The 16,776-nt window shown below is 45.2% G+C and overlaps 1 non-coding gene across 1 annotated transcript; it reads right to left on the bottom strand.

Moving 5' to 3' along the window:
- Positions 1–16,334: 16,334 nt before the first annotated feature.
- Positions 16,335–16,407, bottom strand: TRNAE-CUC (transfer RNA glutamic acid (anticodon CUC)). Its single transcript has one exon. It is a non-coding gene; the product is annotated as a tRNA-Glu (tRNA).
- Between the last annotated feature and the right edge of the window lie 369 nt (positions 16,408–16,776).

Below are 16,776 nucleotides of genomic sequence, written 5' to 3'. Positions count from 1 at the left end.
CAGAAAGGATTTACTGCAGCTGTTTGGTTCAGAGAGCTCTTGGAGAATCTGAAGGAAGCTAGGGGTCCTCTAGGCTCAGATATATAGATATGTCTTACTCTTATTTTTAAAAATCTATTTATTTGACTGTACTGGGTCTTAGTTGTGGCATATGGGATCTTTAGTTACAGTATGTGGGATCTAGTTCCCTGATCAGGGATCAAACCTGGGTCCCCTGCGCTGGGAGCCCAGAGTCTTAGCCACTGAACCACCAGGGAAGCCCCGTGTCTCTCTCTTGACTTTACCTCCAGAACCTAAAGCAGCACTGGGCTTACTGGGGGTGCTCAAAGTAAAGTATTTATTGAATGAATGAGTGAATTGATGAGCCATGGCTGAATACCTCCAGCTTGAGGCAATTAAAAAACTCAAAGAGAAAGAGGCATTTTCTTATGCTCTTAATCTTAAGGAAGTTAGCTGTTCCCATTCTATAGATGGGAAAACTGAGTTATAGTTCTCAGGAGGTGGGAGGTCTTCCTTAACAACTCTAGGCAATACGGCTCCACATGGGATCTTAGTTTCCCAACCAGGGATGGAACCCGAACCCCCCTGCAGTGGAAACTTAGAGTCTTTACCTCTGGACCACCAGGGTGGTCCCAGCAGTGCCACTCTTAACAGAATGTTCCCAACAGACGTGGCAGCCTTGGGACAAGTGATAGATGAATTTGTAGTTGAGAACAACCAAAACTGGAAGAAAATTGCCAGTATTTGCTAACACTATACCAAGACACCTTCTTTTCAGCCCTCACATCCTCGAAAATGCTGTTTCTCTTAGGGCTGATAAAATCTGATCACACCGTGTCCTTGAGGAAGATGTGTGATGTCTCTATAGCAGATAGAAGCTGGAAGGCCCTTGGAGAAGGCAAAGAGTTGAACCCATGAGAGAGAGCAAGAGACGAGGGAAGAGCGTAGGAGGACAAGATTCCCTAGTGGTGGTTTTTCTGCTCTTTCTTGACCTCAGCTGCCGCTCAGGAATCTTCACGGGTCAGGAGATGGTGTGTGATGATGGGGCCAGAAGCTGTGGAACATGGTAGAAAGAACTTTAGACTTGATGACTCAGTTCTGACTTGGTCACCCCCAAAGCTGAGCTTTAGTTTCTTGACCTACGGGTCAAGAACGAGGCAAGAATTCTGCTCCCCACCCCTTGCCCCCCCCAACCCCGCCAAAAAATAGCAAAAGAACTTTCCTGGTGGTCCAGTGTTTAAGACTCTGTGCTTCCTCTGTAGGGGGCATAGGTTTGATTCCTGGTCAGGGAAGTTCCATGTGTCTCATAGTACAGCCAAAAAAGAAAAGCAAAAAAAAGAACGAGGCAATAGCATTGAATCTTCAGAGTGGTTACTATAACGGTATATTACACGTTTTTGTTGTTCAGTCCCCAATTCATGTCTGACTGTGACCCCAAGGACTGCAGCACACCAGGCTTCCCTGTCCTTCACTATCTCCTGGAGTTTGCCCAACCTCATGTCCTTTAAGTCAGTGATGCCATCCAACCATCTCATCCTCTGTCGCCCCTTTTCCTCCTGCCCTCAGTCTTTCCCAGCATCAGGGTTTTTTCCAATGAGTCTGCTCTTTGCATCTGGTGGCCAAAATACTAGAGCTTCAGCTTCAGCATCAGTCCTTCCAATGGATATTCAGGTTGAATATTCAGATTTCCTTTAGGGTTGACTGGTTTGATCTCCTTCCTGTCCACAGGATTCTCAAGCACCACAGTTCGAAAGCACCACTTCTTCAGCTCTCAGCCTTCTTTATGGTCCAACTCTCACTTTCATACAGAAAGATGTATATTACATGTACAATAGGATAAATATAGTTGAAACCACTGTGTATTCCATATGAAAGTTAAGAGAGGAAATCCTGAGTTCTCATCACAAGGGAAAAAATTTTTTTTTCTATTTCTTTAATTTTGTATCCATATGAAATGATGGATCTTCACCAAACGTTATGGTGATGACTATTTCATAGAGTATGTAATGTCAAAATGTGCTGTAAACTTATACAGTATTTATATCAATTATATCTCAATAAAACTGCAAGGGAAAAAAACACCCCAGTATATTACATACCAAGTAGGGGAAGTTTTTGGCAAGTAGTAGGTATACAACTTCAGCGTGTCCAGGGACATTGGGATGGTGGGTGGGGTTGGGGGCATTAGTGGTTATGACCACAAGGTTTTCTTTAGGGTGCAGTAGAGGGTGCTTTAGAGAAGGCAGTGGCACCCCACTCCAGTACTCTTGCCTGGAAAATCCCATGGATGGAGGAGCCTGGTAGGCTGCAAGTCATGGGGTTGCAAAGAGTCCGACACGACTGAGCGACTTCATTTTCACTTTTCACTTTCATGCATTGGAGAAGGAAATGGCAACCCACTCCAGTGTTCTTGCCTGGAGAATCCCACGGACGGGGGAGCCTGGTGGGCTGCCGTCTATGGGGTCGCACAGAGTCAGACACGACTGAAGCGACTTAGCAGCAGCAGCAGCAGCAGCAGCAGCAGCAGCAGCAGAGGGTGCTTTTTAGAGCCATCCTCCCGGTGAAGGCCCAGCCAGCTGGTAATGGAAGGGCTAATGACAGTACTGATTAATCACAGCTTGTCTTTGCGGCAACACTTTCATGTTGAAGAATCCCCAGGCTTTCTCCAGCCGCTGGCTAAAGCCAGGAGCTGACCCACCTCTGCCCTAATAGTCCTAGCTCTTCTTCTTCTTTTTTTATAGATTACCTTTCATCTTGGCATCAGGCAGAACTTAATAATCATGGTCTCTGTCTCCAGCTCTGCCCGAGCCTGTGGTTTAGGGACCATGTTGTTAACCTTAATTTTTTTTTTTCTGCCCCAGGGGAAAATCTGTGGCACCAGAGAAGAAGGGGACTTATAAACAGAGTCTAGCCCCCCTCGGATCTGCTCTTTGGATACCAAGGCAGCTAATCTAACCCATAGGTGCCCTCCTTTGAGAAGTGACTTGGTTAGGCAGCCAATTGCCCATTTTTGGTACATACATCAGCTACGCACATCATGATGACTTTTTTTTTTTTAAGAGGTTGAAATGACTTAATTAATTGCTTACCTATTGATTGATCTTTGTCCTTATGGTAGATATAAAACTTCATGAGAGGGACTTTCCTAGTGGTCCAGTGGTTAAGAATCCACCTTGCAATGCAGGAGACTCAGGTTCGATCCCTGGCTGGGAAACTAAGATCCCACATGCCTTGGAGGAACGAAGCCCCCATGGTGCAACTACTGAAGCCAAAGAGCCACCACTAGAGAGACCATGCACCCCAGGGAAAGATCTCGCACGGTGCAATGAAGATCCTGCATGCCGCAACTAAGACCACTGCAACCAAATAAACAGATAAAAATAAATATCAAAAAATAAAGTAAAATAAAATTCCATGAGATCAGTTCAGTTCAGTTGCTCAGTCGTGTCTGACTCTTTGCAACCCCATGACTTGCAGCACGCCAGGCCTCCCTGTCCATCACCAACTCCTGGAGTTCACTCAGACTCACGTCCATCGAGTCCGTGATGCCATCCAGCCATCTCATCCTCTGTCATCCCCTTCTCCTCCTGTCCCCAATCCCTCCCAGCATCAGAGTCTTTTCCAATGAGTCAACTCTTTGCATGAGGTGGCCAAAGTACTGGAGTTTCAGCTTTAGCATCATTCCTTCCAAAGAAATCCCAGGGCTGATCTCCTTCAGAACGGACTGGTTGGATCTCCTTGCAGTCCAAGGGACTCTCAAGAGTCTTCTCCAAAACCACAGTTCAAAAGCATCAATTCCTTGGCGCTCAGCTTTCTTCACAGTCCAACTCTCACATCCATACATGACCACTGGAAAAACCATAGCCTTGACTAGACGGACCTTTGTTGGGAAAGTAATGTCTTTGCTTTTGAATATGCTATCTAGCTTGGTCATAACTTTCCTTCCAAGGAGTAAGCGTCTTTTAATTTCATGGCTGCAGTCACCATCTGCAGTGATTTTGGAGCCCAAAAAAGAAAGTCAGCCACTGTTTCCACTGTTTCCCCATCTATTTCCCATGACGTGATGCGACCAGATGCCATGATCTTCCTTTTCTGAATGTTGAGCTTTAAGCCAACTTTTTCACTCTCCACTTTCACTTTCATCAAGAGGCTTTTTAGTTCCTCTTCACTTTCTGCCATAAGGGTGGTGTCATCTGCATATCTGAGGTTATTGATATTTCTCCTGGCAATCTTGATTCCAGCTTGTGCTTCTTCCAGCTCAGCGTTTCTCATGATGTACTCTGCATATAAGTTAAATAAGCAGGGTGACAATATACAGCCTTGACGTACTCCTTTTCCTATTTGGAACCAGTCTGTTGTTCCATGTCCTGTTCTAACTGTTGCTTCCTGACCTGCATATAGGTTTCTCAAGAGGCAGGTCAGGTGGTCTGGTATTCCCATCTCTTTCAGAATTTTCCATAGTTTATTGTGATCCACACAGTCAAAGGCTGTGTGGATCCATGAGATCAGGGACCTCATTTCTCTTGTTCACCTCTGGGTGCCCCCACACCCAGAACAGTGATCAGTACACACCAGGTATTTAATGAGTTCCTGGATTCATGAACAAATCAATGTCATATAGACCTTGCTCCGGGCCAACCCATTGACCATGGAGAGGCTTCAAGGAGGAGGTGGGCAGTGAAGGAGGAGTTCTCCAATGAGACAGGGGCACTCATTCTGGGCAGATCATAAGGCAGACCTAACGGTGTGGAGGAGGGACCTCTCTGATGTTCCAGTGATTAAGAATCTGCTTGCCAGTGCAGGGGACAAAGGTTTGATTCCTGGTTTGGGAAGATTCCATATGCTGAGCAGAAACAAAGCCTGCGTGCCGAAACTTCTGAAGCCCCTACACTCTGGAGCCCATGCTCAGCAACTAGAGAAGCCATCGCAACGAGAAGCCTGCACACTGCAATGAAGAGTAGCCCCTGTTCACCACAGCTAGAGAAGGTTCGCATGCAGCAACGAAGACGCAGGGCAGCCCAAAATAAAGAAATCAATACACTTAACAAACAAGCAAACAAAAACAAACCGGCTGTCTGCAACCTTCATAAAACTTTCATCTTTCTCCCCAAGTGGAGATCCACACTTGCCTCATCTCAGTAGCTACTTGGTCACATCATTTCTTCTTTCCCCTTTCACGCTGGATTTTTAAACAATGGTTGGCAACTTTTCCAAATTTCATTGTCTTTCAAAAAATATATTGTGTGTGTACTTTTCAGGCACCTAATCCATAAGCATTTAAAGAAAAATAAAAAAATAAAATATCTTCTTTACCTTTTATTTCTTGGAGCCGAGCTCCAAGGTCATTGACTGAACACCTCTCTACCATGCAGCATGGTGGAAAGAGATGGGATTCGCACATTCTGGCCTTATCTTTGCTTGGTGTTGATTTTAGGCAGGTTCATTTTCCTCCCTAGGTCTCAGTTCCTCCCCCTGTGAAATGAAGGAATTGGGTCATCACTGGTTTTCTTAACTGTGTTTTATGGAATGCTTATTCTGGTAGACACTCCATCGAAAAAGGGAGGAGGTTGTTGGTTTCATATGTTGAGCAAAACAGTGTATCCTTGATTCCCTGACTGAAGATTGACGAAGATCATTTGTGTTTTAAAGGCTCTGAGAGAGGCTGTAGTTAAGGTTGTTGTTTAGTCACTCAGTCGTGTCTGACTCTACTGCCCCATGCACTGTAGCCCACCAGGCTCCTCTGTCCATGGGATTTCCCAGGCAAGAATGCTGGAGTGGGTTGCCATTTGCTTCTCCAGGGGATCTTCCTGACCCAGGGATTGAACCTGGGTCTCCTGCTTTGACACACATCGACATGTGGTTTCTTTACTGCTGAGCCATCCAAACCCTGTTTAATTTTTTAAGTTACTCCCGTGTACTCTAGTGATGGGACAGATAGAATCAATGATGATAGAATTCTGAAATCTTACAGGACTCTGGCTTAGAGATTCTCTGGATTTGTCTAGAGCATTCTTTTTTTTGTTTGAACCACCTGAGGTTCCAGGAGCAGTTGCACTGGCTGGTTGAGTCTTTTGCCCGCATTTCCCACAGGGAACAGACTGACCTTGGGGATCTCAGTCTCTCCCCAGACCCCTCAGACTCACCACCAACTGCAAAGAACATCTAGGCTCAAGAAGGAAGGTGCAGTTACCTCGCATAGTCCCGTTCCAGGATGTCCTGGTCTCCCTCTTTCCATCTCGAATATGAATGTCCTTATCAACCCAGATCTTCTCAGGTTATGGTTCTGCCTCCCCCATCCCTCTGTGACAGTGAGAGGTCATGTTCCAAAATGAAGTTTTCTCCAACAGAGCTCCACCCTGACACCCCATCCATATTATTCCCAACATCTGATAAGAGCTTTCCTTTCACAGACCCCTCAATCTCTAGGCTGTTATGTGGAAAACGATTCCATGGTGAATCATGTTGGAATGATAAAGAAAATCCAACACATTTAAAAAATTTTTACAAGACTTTTTGGAGACTTTACTGTGCTCATGCCTCATGTGAATCTCTAAGGGGGTGTCAAGAAGGCAGTATTGATCATGGACCATGTCCCTCCGTTATAGAGGGACCAAAAAAGCACTAGGTTCATAAATGTCCATTTTTGGAAATTCTGCCTTCTCAGGTTTTTTTTTAAATCTCTAATGCCCGTTTCTTTTGTCTTTACTGTTTTTTTATCCATCAGTACGAAAACTTGCAGGAAGTCTCATAGTCCTATTGTATTGATGTCTTCTTCACAGGGCTATTTGTTCACAAAACCACTTTTTTTTTTTTTTTCTGTGTCACACAACATGTGGGATCTTGGTTCCCCAATCAGGGCTTGCCCCCTGTAGTGGAAACTCAGAGTCTTAACCACTGAACTACCAGACAGTTCCCCAAACCACTTATTAAGTATGTCTTCAGGGAGTCAAGTTCAACACTACTTATTCACTATGTTGTATACCTATTTACTTATCCATCTATCTTTGATCTATCATTTGATCCATAGCCACGTATTATCTAAATATCTTTCTTCTTTGGAGAAATTCCAAACTAGGTGGGAGACAACTCCTGTTTCCCTCTACAAAATCAAGGGGAGAGGATTTCCTCTTTCCATTCCCTAGAAACTAGGATGTGCCAAGAGGTTTGTGCTGGGCCTAATAGATATCTGCCTAGGACAAAAATCTTGGAGTGACATTGAAACTCTTTAGTAGTTGTCCTGGGGGCAGTGAGCAGTGGTGATGATGAGAAGAGTAGGGCTCTTGCTGTGCTGAAGTGCTGGAATTTCAGCCTCCTAGCCTCCCGTGTCTCTTGCCCGCTACTCTTCTTGCAGATTCTGTGAGTGACCCACTCTCCTGAATATTTATTCTCTGCTTCAGTTGAAGTTGGTTGTTTGGAACCAAGAATCCTGACCACTCTTGTCAACTCCTTGCATCTCTCCAGTCATCTCTCCATCCATCCATTAGTTATCCATCTATTCCTCTAACACAACAGACAGTGAGCTAGGCTCTGGCGTTATGCAAAGGGGCAAAGGTGAATAAATCGACAGTAACAGGAAATAGCAGCAAATGGATGCTCTATTTAAACAAGGGAATTTGAAGACAGAATTTCACAAAGGAACAGTGAACAAAGGCTATGTTTAGGAAAAGGAATGGTTTGGTACCCTGGAACTGGACATATTACCACTCCTAGGCATGAAGAGGTGAGGGGAGGCAAGCTGTTTTCAGAGTCCAGAGACAGTGTGTAGAGAGGCTTCCTGGCAGCAGCTGTGGCCTTGAGTGAGGGACACAGGCAACCTGTGATGACCTGGCATGGAAAGGACCAGAGAATAAATACCTTGTCCACACACACCACCCTCCCTCTGATCTCATGCCAGAGCCAGAGAAAACACTGAGTTGGCCCATACGGGTCAGCCTCCTGGGCACAGAGCAGAAGGGAGAAAGGGAGAGGGTAGATCTGGATGGCCAAACAGAAGACACAGTGCAACGATGTCACTTTTCCTCCCAAAGTTTTCTTGTAGATTCTTAGTTACCTGGTATCCCAAACATTTATTTTCTGTCTCACTTAGGGTCAGTTGTTTGCAATCAAGAATCTGGCAGGTGCAAGTAAAGATCCCACATGCCACATCTAAGGCCTGGCACAGCCTAAATAAATAAATACTAAAAAAAAAAAAAAAAAAGAGAGAGAGAGAGAGAGAGAGAGAGAAAATTTGGCAAGCATAGCCATCCAAACATCATCCATCCATCCACTCATCCACTCATCCATCCAAATATCTATCTAAACATTGTCTATCCATCCATCCATCCCAACCATCCAATATATCCAACATCCATCCATCCATCCACATATCTATCCAAGCATCATCCATCCACCCATCCAATATATCCAACATTTAGCCATCCATCCATCTACTGCCGGTGGGTTTATACTATGGTCAGATGAAAGTCAGAGTATTAATGACCTATGAGACGTCCCATGACTTGCAGAACTCCCCTCCCCTGTTGCCCATCTGTCTTTATCTCCCTCTCCTCTTCTCCTAGTTTCCTCTAATCTGGCCACACAGCTTGCCATGCTCTACTCCAGATCAGTCCTGCCTCAGCACCTTTATTCATGATGTTCCGTCTTCACGGAACACTCTATCCTTACGTGTCCCCCTAGCTTCCTCCCTTCCTCCCTTCCTTCTCCCACCTTTTTACTCAAATGTCACCTCCCCTGTCTGCCTTTCATCAGATTGCAACCTCTCTTCACCACTCTCTCTTATTTTGTTTCTTAACACATTTCACCATTTCACAGACTCTGTATTACTTGTCTTTCTTGTTTTATCATGTGTCCGCCACTCCCAGCCCACGACCTCCCAGTGGAATATAAATTCTGCAGTGAAGGGATTTTTGAAGTTAAGTTTATTGCTGTGTCCCAGAGAATCCCTGCCACACAGAACGTGTTTGATAAATATTTGTGGACTATAACTATCTGTGTCTCTATCTGTCTATCTATCTAAGTAAGTGAAAGTCCCTCAGTTGTGTCTGACTCTTTGTGATCCCATGGGCTATACAGTGCATGGAATTCTCCAGGCCAGAACACTGGAGTAGGTAGCCTTTCCCTTCTCCAGGGCATCTTCCCTGGAAGATGAGCATATATTCACTATATATATATATATATACACACAAGATAGATAATCAACAAGGACCTACTCTGTAGCACAAAGAACTCTACTCCATACTCTGTAATAACCTGTATGGGAATGAATCTGGAAGAGATACATGAATCAGTTCAGTTCAGTTCAGTCACTCAGTCGTGTCCGACTCTTTGTGACTCCATGAATCACAGCACGCCAGGCCTCCCTGTCCATCACCAACTCCGGGAGTTCACTCAGACTCACGTCCATTGAGTCCGTGATGCCATCCAGCCATCTCATCCTCTGTTGTCCCCTTCTCCTCCTGCCCCCAATCCCTCCCAGCATCAGAGTCTTTTCTAATGAGTCAACTCTTCGCATGAGGCGGCCAAAGTACTGGAGTTTCAGCATTAGCATCATTCCTTCCAAAGAAATCCCAGGGCTGATCTCCTTCGGAATGGATTGGTTGGATCTCCTTGCAGTCCAAGGGACTCTCAAGAGTCTTCTCCAACACCACAGTTCAAAAGCATCAATTCTTCAGCGCTCAGCCTTCTTCACAGTCCAACTCTCGCATCCATACATGACCACAGGAAAAACCATAGCCTTGACTAGACGGACCTTAGTCAGCAAAGTAATGTCTCTGCTTTTCAATATGCTATCTAGGTTGGTCTTAACTTTTATGAATATATATAACTAAATCACTTTTGCTGTACTTCTGAAACTAACACCATGTAAATCAACTATATTCCAATATAAAAAATATTTTTTAAATTTGTTGAATAAATGAATGAAGATATGGATGCAGTTCTGTGAAAGTTTCAGGTTTTCCAGGACTTCCTTGATGGCCCAGTGACTAAGACTCTGTGTTCCCAAAGCAGGGATCCCTGGCTTCGATCCCTCGTTAGGGAAATAGATCCCGCATGCTGCAGCTAAGATCTGGCTATGCTGCTGTGCTTCATTGCTCAGTCATGTCTAACTCTTTGTGACCCCATGGACTGTAGCTCACCAGGCTCCTCCAGCCATGGAATTCTCCAGGCAAGAGTATGAGAGTGGGTAGCCATTCCCTTCTCCAGGGGATCTTCCCGACACAGGGATTGAACCTGAATCTCCTGCACTGCAGGCAGATTCTTTACCATCTGCAAAGTCCTAAGATCCAGCAGAACCAAATAAATACTAAAAAAAAAAAAGGAGAGAGAGAGAGAATATTCCAGATGTGCTTTTGGAGGGGATTCAGCCAGTCTGTGAGACTTACTGCAGACTCAGTGCAGCCCTTGGGCTTCCCAGGCTGAAACTGGAGTGAGAGTTAATATGCTACTTGTGCCCTTAGGAAGCGTCCTGAACTTTCCATGCATGCTGGGGACTTGGCTCTTAGTGACTCCTTGTCCTCCTTCGGAAAACCTGCAGGCAAGGGAGGGAAAAACTGAACACTTCACACATTGCATCTTCAAAGCACTTAATAAATGCTCAAGTCATTAATTCCCTCGGCTCTCTGGGAAGCGGATTTTATTGTTTCTCTTCTGGCAACGGGGTGATGAGTGTGCTGGGGAATTCCGTCGTTTTCCCAGGACCGTGGAGCGAGCTGTGAGTGGTGCCAGGATGGCACTGGCATCCTCTGAGTTTCTGGCTGGGAGGTCTGCCGTCTCCCTGTGGTGGGCAGAGGAGTGGAATCAGGTGGGAAGAAAGATAGACTGCCTTAGAGGGTGTCCTCCCATTTTCAGAGGATTATGGGAGCTGGGCACCTGCGAGGTTGCACAGAAATGGGAATGCACCTGGACCCCTCTTACCTTCAGGGTTCCAGGTCTAAGTCAAGGCTTAAGCATAAACCTTACAAAGCCCGAGTATATGAACTCTCCCAATACAGTGCGTGCGTGCTACGTCACTTCAGTTGTGTCTGACTCTTTGCAACCCTATAGGCTGTAGCCCACCCGACTCCATCCATGGGGTTTTCCAGGCAAGAATACTGGAGCAGGTTGCCATGCCCTCCTCCAGGGGATCTTTCAGACCTAGGGATTGAACCTGCATCTCTTACATCTCCTGCATTGGCAGGCGGGTTCTTTAACACTTTACCGTATCTGCAACCTGGAAAGCCCGAATCCAGTGTGGACCATGACATGATGGGAACCGGATGCAGAACTGGCTTTTGTATGCCTGGCTGATCAGAGTCCCTCTACAGACCTAACTCCTATGCTCCAGATTCTCCTTTATCTCTCTCTTCTCTAGCAGAACTGGTTTCCCTGGTGGTGCAGAGGTTAAAGTGTCTGCCTGCAATGTTGGAGACCTGGGTTCGATCCCTGGGTTGGGGAGATCCCCTGGAGAAGGAAATGGCAACCCACTCCAGTATTCTTGCCTGGAGAATCCCACGGATGAAGGAGCTTGGTGGGCTACACTCCACGGGTCGCAAAGAGTCGGACACGACTGAGTGACTTCACTTCACTAGCAGAACTTACCTGTCTGATTTCCCATACCATCAATACTCTACTCTCCGGGAGAATGGTTATCAAAGTACTCTATGTTAATAATATTGATGGCTGTTCCAGGAAATCCATATAAGAATAGGTATTATCTCCATGCTGATATTTTTCTATATATATGGATTAAAATTTCGGAGACCTGAGTTTTATTTTTATAAATAAAAGTAAAAATAGTTGTGGCATGTGGGATCTTAGTTCTCTGACCTGGGATCAAACCCAGGCCCCCTACATTGGGACTGCAGAGTCTTAGCCACCAGACCACCAGGGAAGTCCTGAGATCTGAGTTTTAGGTTCTGCCACTAACTTGCCAGCTACCAAGGTGGGTCTTCCTTTCCCAGCTATGGAATAAATAAGAGTAAAGAATATAAATACTCACTATGTGTATTGTCCTACTTACTGCCCACAATTCCTGAGACAGGAACTGTTTTTCTTCCAATTTTACAGATGAGGAAACTGAGGCACAGAGGGGTTGAGTGATTCATCTCAGACTCAGAGCTGGAAGGTATCAGAAATGGGATTTTAATCCAGGCAGTCTTGGGTTCATAACACCTATAGTAAAGTGATTGCTTTGAACCAGACATGGGGAAAGACATCAGCAAAAAAGTCAGTTCCATTGCAGCTTGTATTAAAATAGCTTTCCTCCTGAAATGTTAAGAAACACTGAGATAAATACATGTAACTGTTCATAAGAATTGGAATGCAGCAGCACAGACAGAATTGGTGGAAATATGAAATGCTAGGGAGAAGCAAAGGAGATCCTTAAGTTGATCCTAGCCTTTTTCCTGAAGACTTTGGTTAATTCCATGATTATTTATGGAATAGGAAATGAGCAGAAACTGGCCATCTTGCCGGGCTGAGGATTCAAGAGGTCAGACTTTTCAGACTTTCAAAGTGGCTGGAAGTTGAGAAGCATATTGTAGAAAGGAGGGGACCACAGAGACATGAACCCCAAATCTGATGGCTTCTCTTCATTCTACTACTACTCTAGTCCAAGCCATTGGTATTTTATGAAGACAATGACAACAGCCTCCTGTCTGATCTTTGTGATCCCATCTCTCCTTTTCAGGTTTTCTCAGCATAGAGCAGCCAGAGGTCTCTTTAAATAAAAACGGGAATCTTGGGATTTCCCTGGTGACTCAGTGGTTAAGACTTTCCACTCCCAGTACAGGGGGCACAGGTTCGATCCCTGGTCTGGGAACTAAGATTCCACATGCTATGGCGTGGCCAAGTGAAACAAAACAAACCAGCCATGAATCGTATTGTATCCTTCTAATTGCTTCCCAGTATTCTTAGCCTATAATCCAAAGTCCTTGCCATGAACAGCAAAGCACTGGATAATCTGACCACTGACTCGCTCCTATCTCTCTTTCCTTGACCTTGACTCTGACCATTTTGCCTCCTTGCTATTTCTCAAAAACACAGACTCCTCTCTTCCTCAATGAAACCAAGTATTTGCCCTTCTTTTTCCTCCTAGCAGCGTTCCCTCAGATTTTCTACATGGCTTCTTAATGGTTTCTGCTCAAATGTCACCTAATCATCAGAGAGACTATCTCTGGACAACTCTGCAAAAGGACCCTCCACCCTCATTCTATTCCTTTACTTTATTTTTTTCTCTCCAGAGCCCTTATTCCTTTATATAATTGTTCCATAAATTTTCTACTGTTGAGTGAAGAAAAAATCACCACTAACCGAGTGGCTTAAAACAGCATACGTTTAGGGACTTCCCTGATGGTCAAGTGGGCTTCCCTGGCGGTTCAGCTGGTAAAGAAGCTCTGGGTTGGGAAGATCTCCTGGAGAAGGGAATGGCAACCCACTCCAGTATTCTTGCCTGGAGAATCCCTTGGACAGAGGAACCTGGTAGGCTACAGTCCACGGGGTTGCAAAGTCAGACACGACTGAGCAACTAACACTTCACTTCACTTCCCTGATGGTCCAGTGGCTAAGACTCTTTGCTCTCAATGCAGGGGACTCAGGCTTTGATCGTTGTTCAGGAAACTAGATCTCACATGTCACAACTGAGAGTTCGCATGCTGCAACTAAAGAGCCTACATGCTTCAAAGAAGACTGAAGATCTTGCATGTCACACCTGAGACCTGGTGCAGTCAGATAAAGAAATATTTTTTAAAAGCACACATTTATTAGTTCACAGTTACTTTGTGTCAAGAGTCTGAGTCTTCCGCTTAGGGTCTCAAAGAAAGTGAAAGTGAAGTTGCTCGGTCGTGTCCGACTCTTTGTGACCCCATGGGCTGTAGCCTACCAGGCTCCTCTGTCCATGGGATTTTCCAGGCAATAGTCCTGGAGTGGATTGCCATTTCCTTCTCCAGGGGATCTTCCCAACCCAGGGATCGAACCCGGGTCTCCTGCATTGTAGACAGATGCTTTACCGTCTGAGCCACCAGGGAAGTCAACAAAAGGCTGCTATCAACGTGTTGTCTGGGCTGCATTCTCATCTGGGGGCTCGACTGGGTAAGGATCCACTTCCAAGCTCACTAAGGTTATTGGAATAATTAATTTTCTTGTAGTCATAGGGACAGAAGGCCTGGGATTATTACTCAGTGTCAGCTGGAGGCCACCCAGCTCCTATAGGCTGCCTGTAAGTTGACTGACACCACTGCTCCCTTCATCACACCAGGCAGGACAGTCTTCAGAGTGAGTCAGCTAGCAAGATCATCTTATGTGAATGCACAGAAATAACAGCCTGCCACCGTTGCTGTATTTTACTGGCTAGAAGCAAGTCGTGGGACTTCCCTGGTGGTCCAGTGGTTAAGAATCTGTCTGCCAATACAGGGGATGTGGGTTCCATCTCTGGTCTGGGGGGACCTCACATGCTTCAGAGCAAATAAGCCCATGTACCATAACTATTGAGCCCACTTGCCTAGAACCTGTACTCCTCAACAAGAGAAGCGACTGCAAGAAGTCCGCTCATGGTAAGGAAGAGTAGCCCCTGCTCTGTAACTAGAGAAAGCCCACACACAGCAATGAAGACCCAGCACAGCAATAAATAAATGAACTTTTTAAAAAAAATTAAGAGAAAAAGAAAAAAATAAAAGAAGCAAGTCCCAAGTCCTATTCATACTAACGGGGAGGGAATTACGCAAAGCTGTGAACACTGGGTAGCAGGAACGATGAAAGGGGGAACCTGTCTGTCACAATTATATTCTATATTTCTTCATTTATTGGTATATTATATGTCCCATTAGTTAGGAACCTCCAAGAGTACAGGACTTTATGTGTCTTGTCGGTGACTTTATCTCTAGCACCTGGAAACATTATTGGCACATAGTAAGAGCTTAAAATATATTTCTTGACCAAGTAAATGAAATAAAGAAGTTCACCAGCTGTCTTGTAAAATGCAGTTTTCCAAGAAAACCAGCTTTCGGTTAATTCAGAGCTGTCATTCAAAGTGGCTAGAATTGACGGATCTCACAAGCATATTCTGTTTTTTAATGTATCTGCTCCAAGACACCAGAGAAAACACGCCCATCGTTAGTCTGGTTGGGTGTTGGAGACCTGCTTGGTGCGGAAGAGGGTGTGTGTATGAGGCTTTGTCCTCGGTTGGGATAAGTCAACCCCAGAGTCATCCAAAAGCTCATCACGGGGGCTGGTTTTGGCATCGGAATGGCCCTTTCTCACTGTGACCTTTGTGATTAATACACCAGATTCATAAATACAAATATGCATTACCCATATCCATTTTTATATCAATAGAAAATGCATTCCAGATGTGTGTTGGAGGTGATAGGCTTCATGCTGCTGACTTATTATTTTCTGTTAGGTCTCAGCCCGGCCAGGCACACAGCCTATTGTTTTTATATCAAAAAAGGCAGGTCGTACCTGCTTAATAAGCCGAAGGAATTCGCCGCAACCTGGGGAACCGTAGGAATGTGGTTTTCAGATCCGATTAGAAAGATGTGGCCAGGTCCCCAGGGTTCTCAGGTTCAGCTGTCTCAGCCTACAATGTCATGCATTGTCTCGCGGGCCTTGTGCTAAAAGATCCCGGTTTTTGCCACCTTTCTTTTGTAGCCTGTGTGTGCAGCCCCAGAGTACACCCAGAGGGGAATTTACCACTGCGTTTTCTGTTAGCTTTCTTGTTGTTCAGCCGCTGAGTCATGTCTGGCTCTTTGGGACTCTGTGGACTGTAGAACGCCAGGCTTCCCTGTCCTTAACCATATCCTGGAGTTTGCTCAAACTCATGTCCATTGAGTTGGTGATGCCATCCAGCTATCTCATCCTTGGTTGCCCTCTTCTCCTCCTGCCCTCAATCTTTCCCAGCCAATGAGTTGGCTCTTTGCATCAGGTGGCCAAAGTATTGGAGCTTCAGCATCAGTCCTTCCAATGAATATTCAGGCTTAACTTTCTAGTCATCAATTGTTTCCATCAATGTTCTTTGTGATGGCTTTTGTAGGGTTTTAGGAAAGGGAAGAGAAGTTCAAATCTCCCTCAAAGTTGAGGAGTCTTTCCTCTTTGACTTTGGGAGTGGCAGAGAGCTCTCTGGAGCATGCGCTTCAGGGTCAGAATCCTGATCCGGCTCTTCACTAGCGGTGCGACCTCGGGCAAGCCACTTGACCTCTCTGAGCCTCTGATGGCTCTTCTGTATACTGTAGATCTTAACATTTCATATCTCTTGGTTTATTTACTTTTTTAAAATTTGTGGCTGCTCTAGATCTTCGTTGAGGCATGTGGGCATTTTTAGTGGTGTCACACAGCCTTGGTTGTGGTGTACGGGATCTTAGTTCCCTGGCCAGGGATCGAACCCAGGCCCCCTGCATTGAGAGCACAAAGTCTTATCCACTGGGCCACCAGGGAAGCCCCACTCTTGGCTTTTTTTGAAAATGCAATGAGATGATGGCCTGGAAAATTCTTAGCACAGGGTCTGGTACATAGCAAACTCCTAATAAGGGCTAATATTATTACAACTACTATCAATATTATTATAATTTAACTTAAACCTGGACCCTGCTCTGATTTCCCTATGTAGGTTCATTGGTTTAGAAGTGAGTGTGAGCAAAATGCATTCTGGAAGTGCTCCCTGAAATTTTCTCTTGAAACATCCCTGTTCAGAGCCCTGGAAACAAAGACCATGTCCTAATATTCTGGAGCCACATTAGTAACTTTGAACTCTAGGTACATTTATTATTATTCTTTTTTCTTTTCTCTTTGGAAGGGCCCTGCTGA

Source organism: Budorcas taxicolor, chromosome 17 (genome assembly GCF_023091745.1).
Source record: "Budorcas taxicolor isolate Tak-1 chromosome 17, Takin1.1, whole genome shotgun sequence".
In the NCBI taxonomy this organism is placed as follows: Eukaryota; Metazoa; Chordata; class Mammalia; order Artiodactyla; family Bovidae; genus Budorcas; species Budorcas taxicolor.
The sequence above is the reverse complement of the archived record's forward strand: the minus strand, read 5'-3'. Positions and strand labels throughout refer to the sequence as shown.